The sequence below is a fragment of the Meles meles genome, chromosome 3, assembly GCF_922984935.1.
Source record: "Meles meles chromosome 3, mMelMel3.1 paternal haplotype, whole genome shotgun sequence".
Lineage (NCBI taxonomy): Eukaryota > Metazoa > Chordata > Mammalia > Carnivora > Mustelidae > Meles > Meles meles.
In genome coordinates this window covers 134,160,476-134,181,939 of record NC_060068.1, presented here as the reverse complement: position 1 = coordinate 134,181,939, position 21,464 = coordinate 134,160,476, and the positions used below count along the sequence as shown (strand labels likewise).

Genomic DNA, 21,464 nt, shown 5'->3' with positions numbered 1-21,464 from the left:
AACTAGCATTAGTTCAGGTGCCTAAGAAATTCAGAAGCTGAGACACCACAATTCTTTAAAAAGAACAGTAGACCCGCCTGACACAGGCTGCCTTCTCAAGTAACGCTTCTTCAGACCTGTTTGCTCAAGAGGATGGGAGGAACACACACACACACACACACACACACACACACACACACGCCTGCATCAAAATAAAGCCACCATTAGACAACAAAGCCATCATCAAATAAATCTGCAAGGTGCTGCATTTCCTCTCTCTCTTGATTTTTTCTTATAGGCAGCAAAATAATAAAGTGAAGAAACCACGCTTTAAATGACAATTAGGAGAGGCTGAACTTCTGCTCCTCTTTTCCAAAACACAGAGAAAATATTGTGCCTCTATATTTCATGTTGAGACATCCATAGCCTGGTCAGAAAGTTGGAGGCTAGAAGGAAAGGAACAGATCTTGGATGTTGAACAGTTGGTTCATGTCTAATAGAAGGTAAGCTCTCCTTGAGGAGGTCAGGAGGAGGGGGTGGCTAGTGAGTACCATTGAGATGATGGATCAAATGGGCCATTGTCCTGGTTCCTCAGATGGGGAGTTCCAGGCACTGAAGATACAGACAGACTTCTCCTGTCTGGGACACATGGATGGTCAGAGATATCTACAGCAATCATCTTCCCCTTCGTGTGTCTATCAAGAGAAGATTCAGTCCCACTCCATTTTCCCTACAAGAGACACATCTCAGCTGTAATACAAAAAATAGTACACGAGGAGTCCTTCTCATCTATCCTCCATTTTATCCAAGTGACATGCAGGAAACTCTATTGGTCTTTATCTCAAAATAGAATAACCTTATGAGCCTGTAAACATAATATGTATGACCCATGTTCACTGAGAAAGAAGACTCTTCTGCAACCTTCAAGTTTTAGTTCAATCTTTCCTTTTGCCTATAACACCTTTCTCTCCCTCTTAAAGTCCCTCCATCCTTCCAGGTCTGGCTAAGAATTCTTCTTCCAGTAAGACTGCCCAGATTCTCCCATTTGGAGTTAATGCCATGTTCCTCCATCCATCTAAAGCATTCAAGGTATCTTTCTTATGGTACTTACCAAGGTCATTTCATATTTAGGTTATCTACGCATGAATCTGATTAGATTATTTGGCTGTGAAACAATGTGAAGGGATTCCAGGGGCTAAGGATTTGCCTAACCACAGTGACTAATTTATTTTTTACTCCAAAACTGCCTTTCACTTAACTTCTGTTCAGATGCCTCATCATTCCCTGAAAGTTTGCTAGCTAATTCCCACCTCCAAGCTTCGACACATACTGTCCCCACTGCTTGAAATTCTGTCTACTCAAAGGAAACAAAATCCATTCTTTAAGGCTGACACCAAAGCCTCCTTGACCACGTTGGCCAAAATAGACCATCTAGATTCCCACAGCCTCTATTTATACCACACTGGTCCCTTATCACCTTGTAATTTCTTACCTGCGTTTATAATTTTTATCTGCCCAACTAGATTATAAGTGCCTAAATGGAAATGCCATATTTTATATAACCCTGTTTCCTCTATGGTGTTCAGAAGAACCTTGTTTGTGTATAATAAACGTCCACTATATGGTGGATAAATGGACTTTAGTCCTGTATTTTACTTTGGCATCTCCAGAGAAATAAGACAAGTATTGATTGATAAACTCCTACACTACTGGCAACATTTCTGCTTCTGCTACTACTGTGAAAATATCATCACGATTACTATCATTCTTGTTCTTCTTATTAGAATTACCATTGAGTGCTTACTGTGCGCAATCTAATTTGCGGAGCACTTTACTAATATTATCTCATTGAATCTACACAGTAACCCTAAGGTAGCAACTTCTAAGGTAGGTAGTATTAGTAGCCCATTTGTCTGAGTCACATATCTAGTAAGTGAGAGAGTCTGGATTCAAACCCAGGTGTGATTAAGGTCTATATCAATGTTTTTGTTCACTAAATAATTTGTATCCAATGTATCACTGTTCAGAATATGTTCCAGATGTTTGTAAAGGGTGTTATCTGCCTGCCTACTCACCCTGGTTCCCAGGGATAGGCATGGGGATCTAGAATTAAAAAATGGCCCCACTCAGAGTTTAGAGACAAGCCACCATTATGTGGAAAGGAGCCACCTCTCATAGTTTCCACTGGCAAGGGACTTAGCCACCATCTTGGCGTGGTGCTCTTTGGTGCCACTAAACACTCTTCACCTTTAGAAGGACAAGAAAACCCTCTCAGCCTTTTGACTCCCTCACTGCCATGCTTTTCTCAGTCCACGTGGCCAGCTGGAACTTTAAAAGTGTTATTGCTTAATGCTTTGCAAGACAGACAAGTGACATTTCTGATTGCTCAGGGTCACCTGCTCTTGCTCCCCTTCATTCCTAGCTCACGGAACATCCCGTGTCTCCACTGCATGCATGTCTCAGGGCGTAAACACCTTTGCCTCAGAACCCTAGTATTGTCATCATTATCTCCACCCCCAGAGCCCTGCACAGAGGCAAACTCAGGGGCCTCTCACCTTCAGCTGTTCCACCATGTCAGTCTCACAGGCAGCGGGACACACATTCCAGAGGCGGGGGGATTAACCTCCAAGATGACACTCAGTTTTAGCTTTAGCCTCCCTAAATCCTCAACAAAAACTTTAACAGCCAGATCTGATTTAGGACCTTAACTGTAAATCTCCTCTCTTCTCATGCACTCACTAAAGGGATGAGTAGAATCAGTTCAGATCTTTTCTAGTCATTTGTCCCCTATGTTTCCTGGAGAATTCAATGGGTGATGGGTAAGAACTTTCGACATCACGAGCCTTATTTAAAGGCAAGTTAAAAAAGAAAAGAAAAAAGGAACTGGAGGGTGGGGAGAAACATTAGTCAATGTTTCCCGTGACATAGTAAGCACAGAATATGAAACACGGATGGGAATTTATTAAAAGATATGAAGCAACATCATTCATTTACAGAAACGAAGCCAACTTGCTTGAACGGGAAAAATAGCAGTAACCGAATTTGTTCGCAATTCTTAGAGCCTTGTTGATCAGCGACTGAGCCCTGCCATGAGAACAGATCTCCTTTTCACTCAAGTGAGGATCTGCAGGGTATTTTCAAAAGTAAATAAATGGCCACAAAGAACAAAAAAGATCAGTAGAGAACTGAGTCTCTCAAGAACATCCCTGACAAAATAAACCCCATGTTTATGTATACTCCCTCAATTGGCCTGAGCCAGAAATCTCCCCTGCAACTTAAAACCAACTGCGCAGGAGTTGAGAGAAATGTCTGGAATTAGCTTAGTCAAATGCTGCCTTAAATAAATGCTCTTCTGGAGCTTAACAAGATGCTAGTGCCAAAGCAGTTTAGTTTGACCATAGCAATTCCCACTTTTTTGCCACCATGCATCTCATTATCTTTTCTTTGGTTATATGGTACCTTTGGCTACCTCTTAAAAATTCCAGTTGGTATATTTTAAAATAGTGTCTAGCTTTTTCCTAATTATAAATGTTGAGTCATCATTAAAAAAAAAGTTTACATCCTCAAAAGTAATAAATAAATAAAAACCATCTGTACCTCATCACCTCCCAGTCTTTCCATGTATATACAAATTTTGTAACAATATACAGATTTTTATATCCTTTTTTCATCTTAAATAATCTTTAAAATGTGGGGTTTGGGGGGTTTGCTCTATAACATTTCCTCATGTTGAGTAGACATTCAAAAAATCTATTGTTTGATTACTTTCAAGATTTTGTTATTATAAATAATACTTTGGTGAACATCCTTGGACGTAAAGTTTTATTTGCCTATCTGAATATTTCCTCCAAATAATTACCTAGGGCAAGTACTGCCAGGTCAAAGTGGCATATTATTTGAGAATGAGTATAAAACAATTTCATTTGAAAATGTTAATGTGGGTCAGAGTAACCTGAGTTTCGGCCAAACTAGGTGGGGGAAACTTCAAAAAAATGACCCTTGAGTTGCCCAATGATACAGGAAAGTTTTGATAACTTAGGTCCTGGGGTATCTGCATTTGTAAAAAACAAACTAAACAATGAATACATTGCATATCCACAGGTCCAACTGTTTTCACCTGTAGCCATAGAAGGTATAAATACCCATGACAACATAGTCATCATCTTAAGTTATAATTAACTACAAATGAAGGCAGCCACTAATATTGCTCTCACTGCACCTGCCACAGGGCTGAGAAAAGGACTCAACTTTAGCAAAGCCAGTTACATACTGGACATAGTCAGGGTTTGCCCCAGGCCCATGCTATCCCCAGATGTCATGACCAAGAGTAGGGTGAGAGAAAGCCCATTTTAAGAGATCTTTGTTTAAAGACTGAAGGGAATCCTCTTATCCCTGAGAAATTGCATCTTTTGTAAAGTAGGCATCGTATTGCGAGCTTACACTTTAAGGAGGATTTAACGCAAGTGATCTATAATATGGCTATCGTTTTCCTAAAATCATAACGGAAACTGTTCAACAAGACCGTCTCAGCAAGAAAACCACTGCTTCATTACACTAAAATTCTCCAAGTGAGTTCCACAGACCCTACCTCTGATGCCAGAAGTTACTCAGTTTTCCTGAGATATGCCTCACATACAGCTGACAGTGCCTCAAATTTGTACATGCTCTCTTCCCATCTTCCCATTGTCTCGTGCCACAAAGAGCACCGCTTCCGACCTGGCCTCTAGCAATCCGGTCACAGCTACATCTCATTCAACGTCCTTTATGCTAAAGAAATGGATTTCCAAAACCCTCTGAGCTCTCTCAGGCCTCCTCAAATGCTATTTCTTCCCCCTGACACAGATCCCCACCCTGACCACTCCTGGTCTAGAAGAATCCTCTGTATTTCCAAAATTATCACAAATCCCTTCTCTCCTCCCAAGAATCCTTCCCAAGTTCCTCCAGGAAAACCCAGAACTTTCCACCTCAAGGTTCCCATGGCACATTCCTCTAGGACCATATCTATCTACCATGCTACTTAGTGACTACTTAACTACTGATCTCCCAACTAGAGAGTAATATCCTTAAAGATAAGATCAATGTCTTCATCCCTGTATCCTCAGAACACGGGATATAATTTATAAATATATGCTTAAATCTGAAAGAATAGTAAGCAGGTAGGTAGCAGGATAAAATGCTACCTACAACAGAGAAATAGCTGAGAAACCAAAATAAATGAGCTGAAGGCACCAAGAGCCCCAAGACATTCCAGCTGTGAACTGCATGTGCAGAGCATGACGACTTATTGTAAGGAACCACATGCTGGAATGTTTGCAAAACCAAATTGTGCTAATGAAAAACATCCACAGTTTTTTACTATGTGGCAATAATCTTATTTTTTTTTCTCAAAAGGGAGAATATCATCTAATGATAAACACAAGTTCTGTAAAGTCTCACTGATATAATCCAAACATTTTCTTTGGTGCATTCTAAACATATTTGATATAAATGATGCCAGAATCACATTAAATACACATGACCCCAAAGACGAATGGCAGAAAATGTAGAGAATTCCCAGAGTTAGGAAGGGAGAAAATCAAAGCCATTGAGTCAAAGGTTATCTCAGATCTGAAGAGAGTACTGGTTCTAAAGAGACCAAGGGCAGGTATTGAGGTTTTTTAAGCTCTCAAACACTCTTTTGTCTTTCCGATAAGGCAAAGAAACACCGTGATGCTCCTGGGCTACAAGAATAAGTAAGAAATACAGGGATCATCTAGTGTAGCTTCCCACCCATCGAAGAGATCCCTTCCCCCGTGTCCCTGACAAACGGGGGCTCAGGCAACTCTATGCCTGTCCTGGGAGCTGGAGATGAAAAGCAGAAGATGGGAAAGCTCTCTCCCCTGATGGACCTGGCATTCTAGTGGAAAAGGAGGACAAAAAGCAAGAAAACAAAATCATAAGTAAACATGATAATGTTGATGATTGATCAGAGCTACTGAAGAGAGAAAGTGGCAGGTGGGAAGTGACTGCTGGCAGGAAGGGGGGATCTTTTAAACTTCCCTGGTAGGCAGGGAGTTCTTGGAAATGCTCTTCTGGCTGAGACCAGCAGGACAAGAAGGAGCCAGTCATGCCAACATCTAGGGGAAGAGCATTCCTGCCAGCACAAAGGCCAGTGTGACTAGAGAGTAAGCAAGGAGGAAAGTGATGTGATCGGTGCCAGAGGGGAGACAGGATCAAACAGGATCGTGAAGGTGTCCCATCATGGGGAGGCAGTGCCTCCCATCCAAACGGGACAGCACTGTGAGGATATTCCCTCCTTCCCAGAGCTGTATTCTGCCTTCCTGTCATTTACCTTCAGAAATTCCCATTAGCATGAGTCCAGAAAGCACCACTCCCTTCTTCCCCAAGAAAACACTTCAATAATTTAAAGTGGCCACTTGATCTTCTCAGGCCTCTTTTCCAGAAAAAACAAATCTTTTTCTTCTACCACCTCAGGACATGATTTACAGATGCTTAACCTTCCTAGCCATCCTCTTCCAAATAATTATCTCATTAGACAACATCCCTCCTGAACCATGCCATCAGAAATGAGCAGGCCCCCGACTGCTAGGGGTACTCGCAGGGTGCTTAAGTTATGAAATCAGACAAACCAGGTTCCAATCTGGGCTCTACCACTTATCAGCTGTGCGACCTTAAAAAAAATCAATTAACCTCTCTAAGCCTCTGTCTCCTCATGTGTGAAATGGGACTTATAATATCTACATGGGAGAATTGTTGTGAGGATTAAATAAGAGAATGTATGTAGTAAAGTCCACAGGGTCATGAATAGCATGTAGTAAATGTTCAGTAAAGTTTAGCTGTTTCCATTATTACTAGTTGTTGTTGTTGGTATTAGTATTAATATTAGTATTAGTATTAGTATAGAATCTCTGTCAGTCTCATCTTGGTCTAAAATCTCTATCTGTTAAAATGCAAGCTAAATAAACATTTGTTTATGTTTTTCCTAGCTTTGTTGTGTTTGCAGCAGTGGGGTCCAAGGAAGAGTTTGGGGGCTAGAAGCTGTGTAAATGTACACTAAACCTCTTTCTCTCAATGTCTTTTGCATATAATACAATAGCCCTAATCTGATCATGGGAACAGAGAAAGATGAATGCAGCATTAAACCATAACATTGGGATGCATCTAGCCTCTAGTTACTGCAGAAATAAAACCATGTTCATATAACGCAGATAATGCTGCATATAACTGAACAACGTCTGATCGCCTTCCATGGGGCAAGAGAATGCTCTCACGCATCCTCTCAGTCCTCATCAGAGCCAACACAGAAGTCCTTAGTAAATACCAAGGAGTGAAGGAAGGGGGAAGTCACTGAGAAGTCTACCTAGACTTACAGGATCACATCTGATGACGAAACTCACGCAGTCTTGGCTCTCAGAGGGACCAAAATGGCATATATCATAGGCACATAAACAGAGATTCCGAAACATGGAAAGGGACTTGCCTAAGGCCACATCCCTAACTTGGGTAAACCCTAGGACCCTTAATCTCTTCCCAGGAAACCATCTTAGCAAGGCAGTCATAGGTCTGACTCCCAGACAGTCCTCGCCCCCCTTCAAAGTCTTCTTGCAGAACTGTCCTATAAGACAGAGGAGAGGTTTCCCCATTTCCATGGTTTGCATCCCTAGCTCATGTGAACTCAGAGTTCCTTTGGGAGTAGAAAGTCAAGGCTGGCATCCCCAAAGCTGCATAAATCTCTCACCTAAGGAACATCATCATTTTTCTCTTGTCACAACTCTTCCAGCCTAATATTTGACAGCTCCGATCGGGTACTGTCCAAACATTTATTAAAACATTTTAAATGATGAATATATCCAATTATTACTATTAATGCAGCTAATACTGACTAATGAGGGGGAAACGCAGGAGCTGGTGTCCCGCAATTCATTACCCCTGCCTTGTCAACAATTCAAAGCCCGAAACCTAATCATCCATACCGGGTCCTGTTATATTTCACACGTCACTTTTAATAAGTCACTCAGTGCCTATAAATTAATGTAACATGTCGGCGTTTATGAGTGCGGCTTTGTCGCTGTTAACAAATGATGTTCTGGCCCAGTCTACAACAGCTAGGCAGTGACGAATGATGGAAGATGATTTCTTTCCAAACTATAAACTATACACTGGGGATTCCAGTAATACATACATACATATATACATACACATACATATGTGTGTGTGTATATATATATACACATATATATGTTATAGATATATTATATATATATATCCACATATTGTATACATCTAAGCACATACAGACATGCCCACACAAACTAACAAAGTATGCCAACACACACACACACATACACACAGGCACAAATGTGGAATAAATATGATGGATAATTTGTGGCAAAGAGCTGTGCAATAACCCCTATACTTTCTTCTCCAAAAGATTAAATATACGGCACTGGGAACCATGACAGTCCCATAAATGTGGTCAATGTCAATTTCAAATTTGTTATAAGTTCTGGTCTGTTGCTCCTGGCCAGGTTTCAGGACAACCTGACATCCCAACTAATAATGAAGGCCCAGTGGTGTTGATGAAAAAGGGAGGGTCAATGTTATGATGAAAATACCAGCAGTTAGAGGAAGGGTCCACATTTTTATGTCAACATTGATGATCGCTGGATGTTGGGATGGAAGAGAGTACTTATTGGCTTCTAAACAGATCTGGATAATTTATATTTCCTCCTAAGCCATGACTTCATATTTCACAAAATCATTAGCATGTAATTTGGGTGTAACCCAACCTCTGTATTTTCATTGGATTCAAGAGTCAAGAAGAGAGGACACGTCCTTCACAGGTGTCCTTTTCTGTTCCCGCGCCATGCCGAGGCAACTGTGGCATTGACAGAAGAGTCTGGATCCTCACACACGTGTGCTGAGCACTACACACAACGACAAAACTCCAGGAGCAAAGAAGGCCAGGGATTTCCTTGGTAGTTAATCTACACTCAAGGCCAAGGCTTTGTGGGCTGAGTTCTTCGTGTAGACAACAACTCTCTCCCCTTGCCTTGATTTTGTAAAAATACAATGCGTGCCACTTTTTGGAGCGTACCAAAGCTTCCAGGGAAATTCAAAGTGGGAGAAATCAGAGAGGAAGATGAACCATGAGCGACTTTGGACCCCGAGAAACAATCTGGTGGTTTCAGAGGGGAAGGGATGGGAGAAGGGGTAACAGGGTGATGAGTATTGAGGAGGGTACATGCTGTGATGGTCACTGGCTGTTGTACTTAAATAATGAATCATTGAACACTACATTGAAAACTAATGATCAACTCTACAGTGGCTAACTGAACACAATTAAAAGAAAAAAAGATTTCTTGGGGCGCCTGGGTGGCTCAGTGGATTAAGCCGCTGCCTTCGGCTCAGGTCATGATCTCAGGATCCTGGGATCGAGCCCCGCATCGGGCTCTCTGCTCCGCAGGGAGCCTGCTTCCTCCTCTCTCTCTGCCTGCCTCTCTGCCTACTTGTGATCTCTCTCTCTCTCACTGTAAAATAAATAAAATAAAATCTTTAAAAAAAAAAGAAGAAAAAAAGATTTCTTTTAGAGGAGAGAGGAGCAGTGGGAGAGGGAGACAAGCAGACTGTCTACCCACTGAGCACAAAGCCCTGAAACAGGGCTCGATCCCAGGACCCTGAGGTCATGACCTAAGCTGAAATCAGGAGTCAGACATTCAACTGACTGAGCCACCCAGGTGCCCCCATACAATTATTTTTTTTAATTATTATTATTTTCTTTCTCTCTGCTATCCCATTTTAATTCCAGAAATTGATTTGTTTTTTTAAATAAACATTAAAATTAACAAAATTCGAAAAAGTACGTTTTTGAAAAGTTTGAAATGGATCCTACAGTGTCTTTATCATACCTCCTCTATGATAGACTTTCAACCATTCACTCTCAGAGCCCATTTTCACTCATCTTTCCCACTCACCTCCAAAATTCAGAAGATACCATCATCCCCTGACTATACAAACCATACAAAAACTTAAAAAAAAAAAAATTCCCCTAAAGATTGTATCTATCTCTGAGAATTTTGTAGTAGTTTTGTGGCAAGGATTTAGCTCAAACACAGTGGCCACGATTCAAATTAAAGTTATCTGAGAAACAAATAACAACAAAAATAGATACTACAGGGGCACCTGGGTGGCTCAGTGGGTTAAAGCCTCTGCCTTCGGCTCAGGTCATGATCCCAGGGTCCTGGGATCGAGCCCCGCATTGGGCTCTCTGCTCTGTAGGGAGCCTGCTTCCTCCTCTCTCCCTGCCTGCCTCTCTGCCTAGTTGTGATTTCTCTCTGTCAAATAAATAAAATATTTAAAAAAATAGATACTACAGATCTTTGGCCATACTCCCTATTCTACCATTAAATTAATATTCATAAAGAAGAGCTTTAATTTAACTGCCTAAACAAAGATTCATGTTTTGCAAACCCAGAGTCTATAGACTTTCATATTACTCATGGCTCAGAGTTTAATCTGTATCCAAGAAACACTGGCGTGCTACACGTGCCGCTTGTTTTCTCTCTTTAGTTTCTCTTTAAAGGAAACTAAAGTAAATGGTGTAAACATGTTTTCATTACATGTTTATTACAAAAGTATCTGAGTTGTACTTAGCCCGGCAGGGACCGCATTGCCCAATTTATTTTCCTGGGGTCTGCAAATGTCTAAGTCAAGTCTAATACCCTCTACACAGCCCCAGAGAGTGGAGAGACTCCGAGAGTGATGCAAGGGCACTCTGTCTTGTTATTTGAAAATTGGGCAATGTGTGATGCTCAAGAAAATGGTTGGAAAGTACAGTCTGGGGTCACATACCACACAGCCAAGTGGAAAGGCTGGTGGACCAATGCGTTGAGTGATGACTTGATGTCCCAGTCGACTGGTGTTTGCACAACTTTGGGGCAATAAAGATGCTGGAAGAGCGGCACAGCAGGCAAGGCCATGGCCGTACGTTGCCAGGGGCAGGGGTAGGAGTGGCATAAGCGAAACTTGAGGGCATTTCAACATGTGTGATGTTGAAAGCATTCCCTTGTAACCTACTCTTGAAAGGATTCAAAATGACTTCATAAAGCCAACTCACAGCCACTGAAGGAGGGTTTATGTTCCCCTGACAAAGAGGGAACGGGAAAGAAAAAAAAGGATGACGTGTAATTTTCCTTCAGAAGCCTGAAGGGAGGCATGTGGCTTTATGTCCTTCCAGGGCTGATGTCTTCTGGAGTGTGTCAGAAGGAAGAGGCACTTGGGGTGTGTGTGTGTGTGTGTGTGTGTGTGTGTGTGAAAGTGAGACAGAAATGGAAGACACTCGAACTCTGGGCACTGTGTGGAACGAATGCAGAATACTGTCTGCTCTGGTCGCTCTATAAAGATATCAACCCAGGAGGAGACAGCTGAAAAGCGCTTTTCCCAGCAGAGGACTTCACAAGGCACAGGAAAATCCCACTGGGAATAGGGACAATTTGCATAACAATGTGCTGTTGCTTATCAGGGGACCCAAAGGATAGGATACTCTTAGAAAATACACCACACTTTTCAGTCCAGCCCATCGCAGAGAAGGGCGCTGCCATTCAGTTTGTCCAAGCAGAGGAGGGTGAACCTCCCCCCTCTTTTAGTATTACTTTACCACACAGAGTCAATGAAATCCTCATAGTTCCTCTTCCAAAGCATTTATTTGTGTTGCCATATTGGTGGTGGCCCCCCTTTTTTTTTCCAACTTTGGCACAGGTCCTCATATGCACCCCCCCAATTTATTTCATTTTTATCTTTGGGGACCCACCCAATTCCAAAGTTTCCCTATTCCCCTTTCATTTCACTATCTTGACTTTTCATCCAGGCAGTGACTTAGAATCACGCCCGACACAGTCAGTCCTCCATCTTGAGAACACAGGAAAGATTGTCTTTATTCTTTCATGAAGATGATTGGAGGGTCTGGGTCTATTCTCTGCTGCACTAGGGGACACCTATTTTGTTTGCCTTTCTTTTGAATTTGAAAGAGGCACCTCTGAGGGTGCTATTTAGTCCTGCTCTTTTGTTTTGAGGACCAGGTAGAGACAAGCCAAGAAAGCCCAGAGAAGTCAAAATTCTAATTCCGCAAAATGCCAAGCACTCACAAAGGGCAGGGTTTCATGCTCCAAAGGTGCTAACTATTGATCTATAAACATTCTACCTGGTGCCCGATACAAAGTTTTCTTCTTGGCCGAGCAATTGGCAAGGGCTAGATACAGAGGGCTGAAAGCAAATGTGCATGCCCTCCACTTCAACCCGAGGCGAAGTAACACGTGGCCACATTACCAGAAATAAAATGTTTTGGGAGGACTGAGGTGCTGTGAAGATCCCCTCTGCTCTCTCATGCACTCAGCCCTCCTAGAGCCCCACATCATTTCTGGATGTCATAATTTAGGAGAGACAAGGGGAAAAAGTCAGTAAGAAAAGCAATAAAACTTCATTTAGCATCTATTATAGACCCTGGATGATGTTAGATGTTTTCCAATATTATCACCATTTTAAGGATGAGAAAGCTGAGGCTTAACTGCATAGCCCATGGCCACAGAGCAAGGTAAGTAGCATATTTAGAATCTGAACTGATGTCTGATTGGCCCAATGCCCTTGCTCTTTGCACTGGTGTATGTTTAGCATCGAGTGATCAAGAGGTCAGAGGACTCACTACAATGTCAAAGGAGAATATTTGAAGGAACATTTAGTCTGAAGAAGAGAAGCCTTGATGAGACGAGATAGCAGTGTCCAAATATTTTAACTATTTGCTCTGTGGCTAAAGCAATTCTGTTCTTTAAAAAAAAAACAAAAACAAAAACTATTAGAAAGAACAAGGACCAAAGGACTGAATGTTTCATCAAGCAGATTTCTGTTCAACAGAAGGAAAGAACACTGTAATGGTGAGAGATGGGCTGCCTTATGAGAGGATGGGTTCCCCATCACTGCCCAAGTTCAAGAATAGACCAGACACCATTCTGGTCTTATAGAACCGGACATTAATTTCCCTTCAAGTCATGAGTCTATGACCAGCAGAAGCTTGCAGAATTTCAACTTCTGACATGCTGATTGCTGCAGAAAACAGATTAAAAAAATCAGAATCAAACACCAAGTATTCATAGAAAACAAAGTTCTACAATTCTTCCTTACCCTCTACCCCTTCTTAATGAATTATGTTCTAGATACATTTGATCCTCTTGAAAAAATGTCACACAACCAAATTAACACAACTGTTACTATTAGGAATAGTTATGTAATAATAATAATAGTAGTAGTAGTAATAGTAACAGCAATAATAATAAACACAAACATCCGAATAGGAAGGAGATAGCCAGCAAGTCATTCTTATATAAGATCACAGTCTACGGAGGCATTCAAGAAGTATTCAACAATCAGTCTTGTTTGCGTTATGGCAAATAATGTTCTGACTTTATGGGGGGGTCAGGGGTCTGAAGCCCATCACCACAAGTATGAACAGGGAATGAAGGAACCATAAAACATGAGGACAGAGAACCACAAATTTAATCATCTCCTTCTACAGATGGGGAGACCGAGGCTTGGGCAGCTTGATGGACTTCCTCAATGGCACACATTTCATTAGCAGCAGTTGGGTCCACAGCCTTCCCCAGAGTTGGCCCTATGGCCCAGGACCTCTTTCTCTAACAATGCACCAAACTCACCCTTTAAAACCCGACTTCAACAAAGCACAAGTCACCGGCTTGGACTAGTCAGAACCAAGGGGATAAAAGCCCAAAAGAAGACAGACCGTTATCAAAGCAGGAGCACAGGTACTCAGTAGAATTGCAGCTATGTCCTTCCAAAGTACAGATCATGGGCTGAGAAAATTTTTTAAATTCTTCACAACTCAATTTGGTTGCCAAAACAGACACTAACAAGTAGCCAGGAGGGACACAATTTTCCCAGCCCCAACGTGGTCTTAAGCTTCCTACTGTCTTTAGATAGGATTCCCCCATCTACCCAAGCAGAACGATTTTAGTCTGTTCTGATTTGGATGATAGAATGGAGGTAAATAAGAATGTAAGATATTCACAGCTGAATTTTAATTTTAAAATCTGCTTAGCACACAACTCAGTCTTGTCAAGTGAGTTGTCACAAGCTCCTAAGAACTATGTAATTTATTCCTGGGCCACCCCCCAGTGTACATTTAGACATAGGCATTTACACTGCAGGATATACCGAGTAAATGAAACAGTGATCTAATTTCATCTTCAATAATATTCCCCTTTTCTGTGTGTATATTTTTAAGGGAATATTAGTTAACCAGAGCCCCCTTATCTAACATTGATTCAAATGCAATGGATATGTGCTAAGCTATTATGACATGCCAGGTGCTGTCCCTGGGCAAGGCCAGAAGTGTCCCCGAGCACAGCCTCTTTAGATACCGAAACAAGCTACTATTCTGACTTTACTGAGAAATGCAGCTTGTTCAAGGGCTCTTCTGTAGAGAATTATACTAATTTCCTATCCTCCTAGCAACATTAATCGACAAAACCCACTGGAGTTTACGGCACCCTCCCAGAGCCCTCAAAATTCTCTTTCATTCATGAATGAGAGTCAGTCTTACCCCCTGTGCGTTTTCCTATGATGGAGAGGGACTCCTGTGACTTTAGAAAGACTTTTTTCATTAGTACAGGTGGATCTTCAGTTAGTGAAAAAGGAAAATTGAAAAGAACCCCATTTAGTTAGTGGAACTTATCCCATCTGAAGAAAGACAGTTGAACTACACAAAAATGACTGCCTTCCCTCCCTCCATAATTTTAGTTTCTTCACCTTCTTTGTGCCCATTGCCCACCCCTGCCATTCTCTTTGGCTCTATTGAATCCCCAGCTCTCTGGAATGATGTACCCCTGCCCTGGCCCTACCCTTGTGTTCTCTGAACTTCAGTCATTTGTAAAAGCACGTTCATAATTTTTGCCATGTTTACATAATACTTGCATTTTTTATTTAATAATTTATAATGGATATTGACTGGCTTCCTTTTACTACCAATAAATTTTTTTAAAATGACACTTTACATAGTTGTTATGAACACAAGCCAATGCCACTTGCCTTAGATAGAGGGAAGCAATACAAATAAAAATAAAACAAAAACAAAACAAAGAAAATTCACTGAATTTTTACTAAATGCTGTTTCCTACCAAACGGTATTTGTTGAACCCAGAGATGAATTAAGTTTGTGAGAGGTATTAAAGACAGAATCACACCAAACTGGGACCCTGGCCTGATCAGAAGGACTAAAAGAAGTTTTACATGAAGTTATTTCCTGAAATCATTACCTGATCCAGTGTGATGCAAAGACACAGACGGATACCACCTAAAAACTCATGAGCCTGCCAACTTAAAATCATCCCGCGCCCCACCAGTGGCACACGGGTGTATTTTCAGAAGCAGTGATTGGCTGATCGAGGTGTAGGAAAAGTGCATATCACACATAGAAGGGAGGGCAACCCGTGTGATGGAAAGAAGGCTAAAGGGAAAAGATTGATCAGTCTTGGGAGAGGAGATGGAGGAAGGTTTGTTAAATGATTTGTATAGAGTTGGAAGTCCCTAAACCAGCAGAAAATTCATGAGTTTCCACTGGTACAGGAGAGAGCTAAAATATATCAGCAGTAGGTTATGAGCTGCCATGAATTTTTCTATCTGTTTTTCCTCTTTAAACATGGAAAATGTCAGTGAAATACCAGCAAAGCACGCTCCGTGGTGAGCCCAGCTTTTGATACTGATTAACATTAGCATGTACTTTTGAAACTAAATAATACAAAAAAGGGAAAGAAAGAAAGAGGAGCTACAACTACAGTATATTCCCACCCTTGAATAAATTTCAAAACAGTATGATGTATGTGGAATAGAGATCTAGTTGGCAGAAAAGAGAAAAGAGCATTAGGAAGGCAAAATAAATAAGTGCACAGAAACTGTCACACAACTGAATTGAGACTCAGTATTTAATTAGGGACAGCAAGCCTGAAAGCCTCCTTGGTAAATGTCTACCCAAACCAACCACGTGTTGGTTAACACTGAGACATACAAACTGATCAATAGTACAAAACAAAAGGGCTCAGGTATGCATGTAGAGTCATACATCATTTCAATAAATTATGCTGTGTGTAAAGACGGGGTTTTTTTGTTGTTGTTTTTTTGTTTTTTGTTGTTTAAGAACAATCATTCTGGGATCAAGAGCTAAATCATTTCAGCCACATCTTGATTTCTGCAAAACTCGGCAGGAATTATAAGGCTTAACAGCATCCTGACAATTAGCATATTATAAATACAAAAATGATGTATTAAAGGGAGAGGAGGGAAAAAAGGCCAGCGTTTTACACCTACAGTAATATAATTCCACTACTTAATGCAAAGTAACAGGCCTCAGAGTGTTTGGGATCCTCTCGTATGGTGTTATCTTCTCTATCAGTAAATGAGACTATGTGAACAGTACAACCTATAAATAATTCAAGGCCTGAGATGGCAATTATAGAACCATGCACAACTAGCATGAATATTTTATGAAGGCTAAAACAGCCCTCAGAATGAATCATGGTGAGATGAACATACATACACACACACACACACACACACACACACACCCCACACACACACACACACACACATACCCACCAGGCAGTTTTGGCCAAATTGTATTCCAAGACAAGGCTTCTCTTTGATCCCTGGCACACCTTTATTTTACAGGAACACCTTTATTTTACAGGAACTATTGCCCATAGTTATATATTTTTCCTTTCTTGAATTTATTTCTTAAAATTCAAACACAGAGGAATGGGGGAGAGGTTTTGCCAGTAGGGCAGAAGAGCTTGAAATAGAGGAAGAAAGACAAGCCATTTTTAACCTGAACTTGTGCTGAAAATTCTGAGCAATCTTTTTTTTTTTTAATCTCTCCAAATGGACTCTACCAAAAGTATAGAGTTTCAACGCATCAAAACTGAAACTGAAACCAGTATCCCTTCTTTATGACTCTAGCAAGAACACATCCTACTCGAAAACTTCCCTCGTATAAATAAGCTTTTATTTCTAATTATTCCTTGAGGAATACCTGTAATCCCCGCTTTCACTGCATTTATAAGACAAAACAAATATTACTGAGCCATAAGCCTGAGCAAACAAGGTACTATATTTAAAGGAACAGCCCAGATGTCATACTTTACTAGGAAATGAGCAGTACTCTAAGTCTTGAGCTGTTTCTGTAACCAAAGGATGTGCACAGCTTAAAAAAAGAAAGAAAGAAAGAAATCATGAATTCATGTCTTGATTTCCCTATGCAATGTACTTGTACTATTTGAATAAGAGTTAATATTCATTTGAATCTTGCAGATTACTATTCATCTTTTTCATCCATCTCTTATTTACACATACTCAATAATATCCATGTGGTTAGAGAAAACACTACTGCCTTCGTAGAGGCCATTTTAGCAAAATCCACTTGCTTAATTACAACTTAAACTTCTCCGACTTTTCTTAGTTTCTTTACACAAGATCTCTAGATTTGTGACAATTTTCCTAGGACTATGTGCATTTCCCTCCCGGTTACAGCAAAAAGAACTTTTAGAACTCTATGATCTTAATACAAGAAAGAATCTCAGATGTCATCTGGTCCAACTCTTTCACTTTGCAAATGAGAAAAGTTTACAAACTAGTTGAAACAATAGGACTGATAATAATATTAGATATAATAATATTGGAAACAACACAAATGAGTAACAACTTCAAATATTTACAGAGATCTTGCAACAAAAGCAGGCATAGTGCTTGCAGACTTTGCCTCCCCTGGTTCTCCCTCATACCTTGACTAGTTAGGCCCTATTATTGTCCCCATTTAAAGATGAGGAAATGCAGGGAATGGAAGGGAGGTTAAGAATATCTCCTACTCAGTCCTGTGACCCTTCCCATCTGCAGCATGCTTTAGGAAAGCAGGTCAGAATTCCGTTCTTAAGCCTCAGCTATTAGACGTTTTTATGATATGGAATCATTGATTTTTACTGGAGACTTCCTAAGTGAGAGACACACTGATGCTTTCCATTTTACTCTGCCTGCGGCTTCATAGGACCTCCGAGGGCAAAGAAAGAAAACAAAAACAAAACAAAAACCAGAAGCTCCTACAACTTACATAGAACGTCAAGAAGAACACGTTTCAAGAAAATATTTGGCATTCCCCTATAATTCAGTTTTTAAAGCTCTGAGCCGCTGCCCTACTGGGTACCCCCCTCATGCTGGATTGAAGCCGGAAAAGACCTCGAGAGGATGCAGCCCAAGGCAACAAACTGAGACACAGCCTACCACAGAAGCCAATGGGCAAGTCCCTCTGGTGTTTTGATAGCCTTCTTTTGGTTTTGTTAATACAAAGGAAATACAAAATAGTATGATCGCCCCCTCCCTGCTCATGCCCAGCTCTGGATTTTAATATCGGAATGATAACACATGCAGGTCTTTTTATACTAGTGCATGAAGCTGGTATAACAGATGACCCTGTTTATTATTTTCTTTTAGGTGTTCACTCCAAAATATGCATGACTTTAGGCCCCAAGGTCAGAGAAATGCCGTGATGTTTTAAGAGTGTAAGGACCTGAGTAAACGAATTGGCTTCGGGCATGCATTTCTTTTAGACCTCTCCCTCTGCACCTCCTTTTCCCACTGCGCCCAGATGTCAGAGCTTCCACCCCGTGGTTCCAAACCCAAGCGTGAGAAGGTGTCCAGAAAAGAAAATCCAAAGTCACAAGAAAAACCAGTCTCCGGACCCTTGCCTCCTTTCTTCGTGGAGACTCTAGGGAGCTGGAGTGTCATTTATTATTTACATGCAACTGAATGGGTTAATCTTTTCTTTTCCTTATTTTGACAACCATGTTTATCTTTTGAAAAGGCTAGCAGAGGCTCAGTGGGCACTGGAACGCTAACTGCTAACACATGGGCTGTGCTACGTCTCGGCAAAAATGTCTTTCATACTTGAGAGGCACGCCAGCCAAGATCAACACCCTGAGTTTGATTTTCTTCATCATGAATTGACAGCTTATTTATCTCCATGGAAGAACTTTTTAAGCCCTTTAGTCATCTAGGCAACTTAGGAGGCATTCAGCTGACTGTTCAAAAATATTATGATAGCTTCATAAGAAATAGAGACTAAATTATTTCATTCCTGTTAAGCCATTCTCCCTTGAAAGAGACATTTTGGTGACCCTGACTTATAAGAATAACCAAATATTATAAACACACGTGCACGCACCCCGTTTTCAGTTGGTATTCTCTTTTGAAGACCATTGTAGACCTAATCCAGTGCTGAGCGTACCAATTTTTGTGATGATGCACACATGGGTTCACTTTCCAATAACGCTCAGGAAGCCTCATTAGAATAATTGGGGAAGAAGTCATTTCTGTTTGCCATATCTTGGTATAGAAATAGTAGCTTCTGCTGCCTGTGAAACCAGCAAGAAATAGAATGCAAAATGCCAGCTCCTGAGTCACAGTGGAAAAGAACATTACCATGTGACTGCTGTATGGAACCCAAACCAAGGGCAACTCTGTCAGGCCTGCCTTCCAGGGGGATTGCTGCTGTTCCTGGGAGAAGTTTAAATATATTTGCAAGCAGGAAACGACTCAGAAATACTAACAAATTGGGTATGCAAATGCAGAATCCAAAAAGTATTTTCATTAGTAATAAATCACCAGCAGTTTTGCAACTAACAGCAGTGAGAATACTGACTCGCTATGACATGGAACGGATCTGTACTTACAACTGTCAGGAAAAAACAAAAAACAAAAAAACAAAAAAACCTGTAAATAGGTCTGAGGAATTGGTGTGGGGGAAGAGAGAGGAGAAACCCCAATGTTTATTGGATAGATTGGAGTGATTTTTGACTACAGAGCCTCCCAAGTCAAAGCTGGTGCCCCACTCGTATGGGAGAATATCAACTGAGACATGGGTTTCAGCTGTTCTGAATTCCACCTAACAGTAGCAACAATAGAAAGTATTTTTTTAAAGATTTTATTTCTTCATTTTTGAGAGAGAGAGAGAGAGCGGTGGGGAGGGGCAGAGGGCGAGAGAGAGAGAAAAGCAGATTCCCTACTGAGCAGGGAGCCGATGCAGGGCTTAATCTCAGGACTCTAGGATCGTGACCGAAGTCAAAGGCAGACACCTGGCCAACTGAGCCACCCAGATGCCACAGAAATAGAAAATATTTACTGAATCTTTGCAGTGAGCCAGGTGAGGGATTTGTTAGATGCTTTATCTCGTTTAATCTCATTATCTCATTTCATACCCTGCAGCAACCCTATGATATAGGTTTCTATGATTATTTCCTTCATTTCTCAATGAGGAAACTAAAGCTCAGGTAAGTTAAGTCATTTGCCCAAGATCACACCTTTCTACTACTAGCCAGCCTAAATTTCTTGACGTATTCCTAAACTCCAGTACAGGGAAGAAAGGAGATCTCCATCATTCCAAATCTGAAATTAAAACTCCCAGTTTTTTCTGTCCACTCTATGTCCCATTATTCACGGTTTCCTGAGTCCTACCATCTACTCTGCCTAATTACTATCAGACAGGTCCCTTCTGTTGCTGAACTTTTAGTGCATAAACATTGGATAGGATGGGTGGTTTGTACCACATGAAACTGGGACTTAATGGTGAACCTATAAACTGGAGGCACCTTTTGTGGAAAAATACGATTCGCTCCTTCGCAGCATTTGTAAGCACATATGCTCAAGGGAGAGAATGCACGTATCCAGGTGAGCTAGCAAAGAAGCTGTCCCGAGAGAGGAAAGTTCAAGTGGAAAAGCTCTTGTGTATGTCTACCTGAATGTTAATGAACGTAAGAGAAGAAAGGCCCAGGCACAAATATTACAGAGTTGCCAAGGAAGAAGCCGTGCAGAAAAGGACATCAGGTGGCAGGCAAGATTGAGAAAAACAAAATCATTGTCCAAAGTTGTAGGAAGTTTATTAGGGAGGAGAGAAAAAAACAGAGAGGAAGATCATCGAGCCCTTGATGAGCCCCAGTTCTAGAATATGGTGTGAATGTAAATAATTCCCATGGCCTCAGTAGGATGGTGAAAAGCTTGAGGGTCGAGACTGGGCCACATGACCTTTTCCCTCTCGCTCCTAAGCCAGCCTTTCTGGAACATTAGGGCAGGGAGGGTCGTTAGAGAATACCCAGTACCATCACCTCATTTTACACACGAAGAGCTGAAAGTGCAGACATGTTAAATGACTGTTCCAAAATCACACAGCTAATTAGCATAGGAAGCCCAGGCACCCCTCGAAATGGCCCGCTGACCTCTTTTCCCTGCACACTGTTCAGATGGCCCAGGAGCCTCTGGGAGGAGGTTCCCAATCATTATTCACCAAGCACTATCAAACTCCGGGCTCTCTGAGAAAGGAAAAAGAGAGCTGTGCTGTCCACATTGGACCTCAGGCATGCACGGGCACGCCACCATGCTGTCCC

At 41.3% G+C, this 21,464-nt stretch overlaps 1 protein-coding gene across 6 annotated transcripts in view; it reads right to left on the bottom strand.

Annotated features, from left to right (window-relative positions):
- Positions 1 to 21,464, bottom strand: part of EBF1 (EBF transcription factor 1) — a 387,643-nt gene that overhangs the window by 158,160 nt on the left and 208,019 nt on the right. The window lies entirely within an intron of this gene.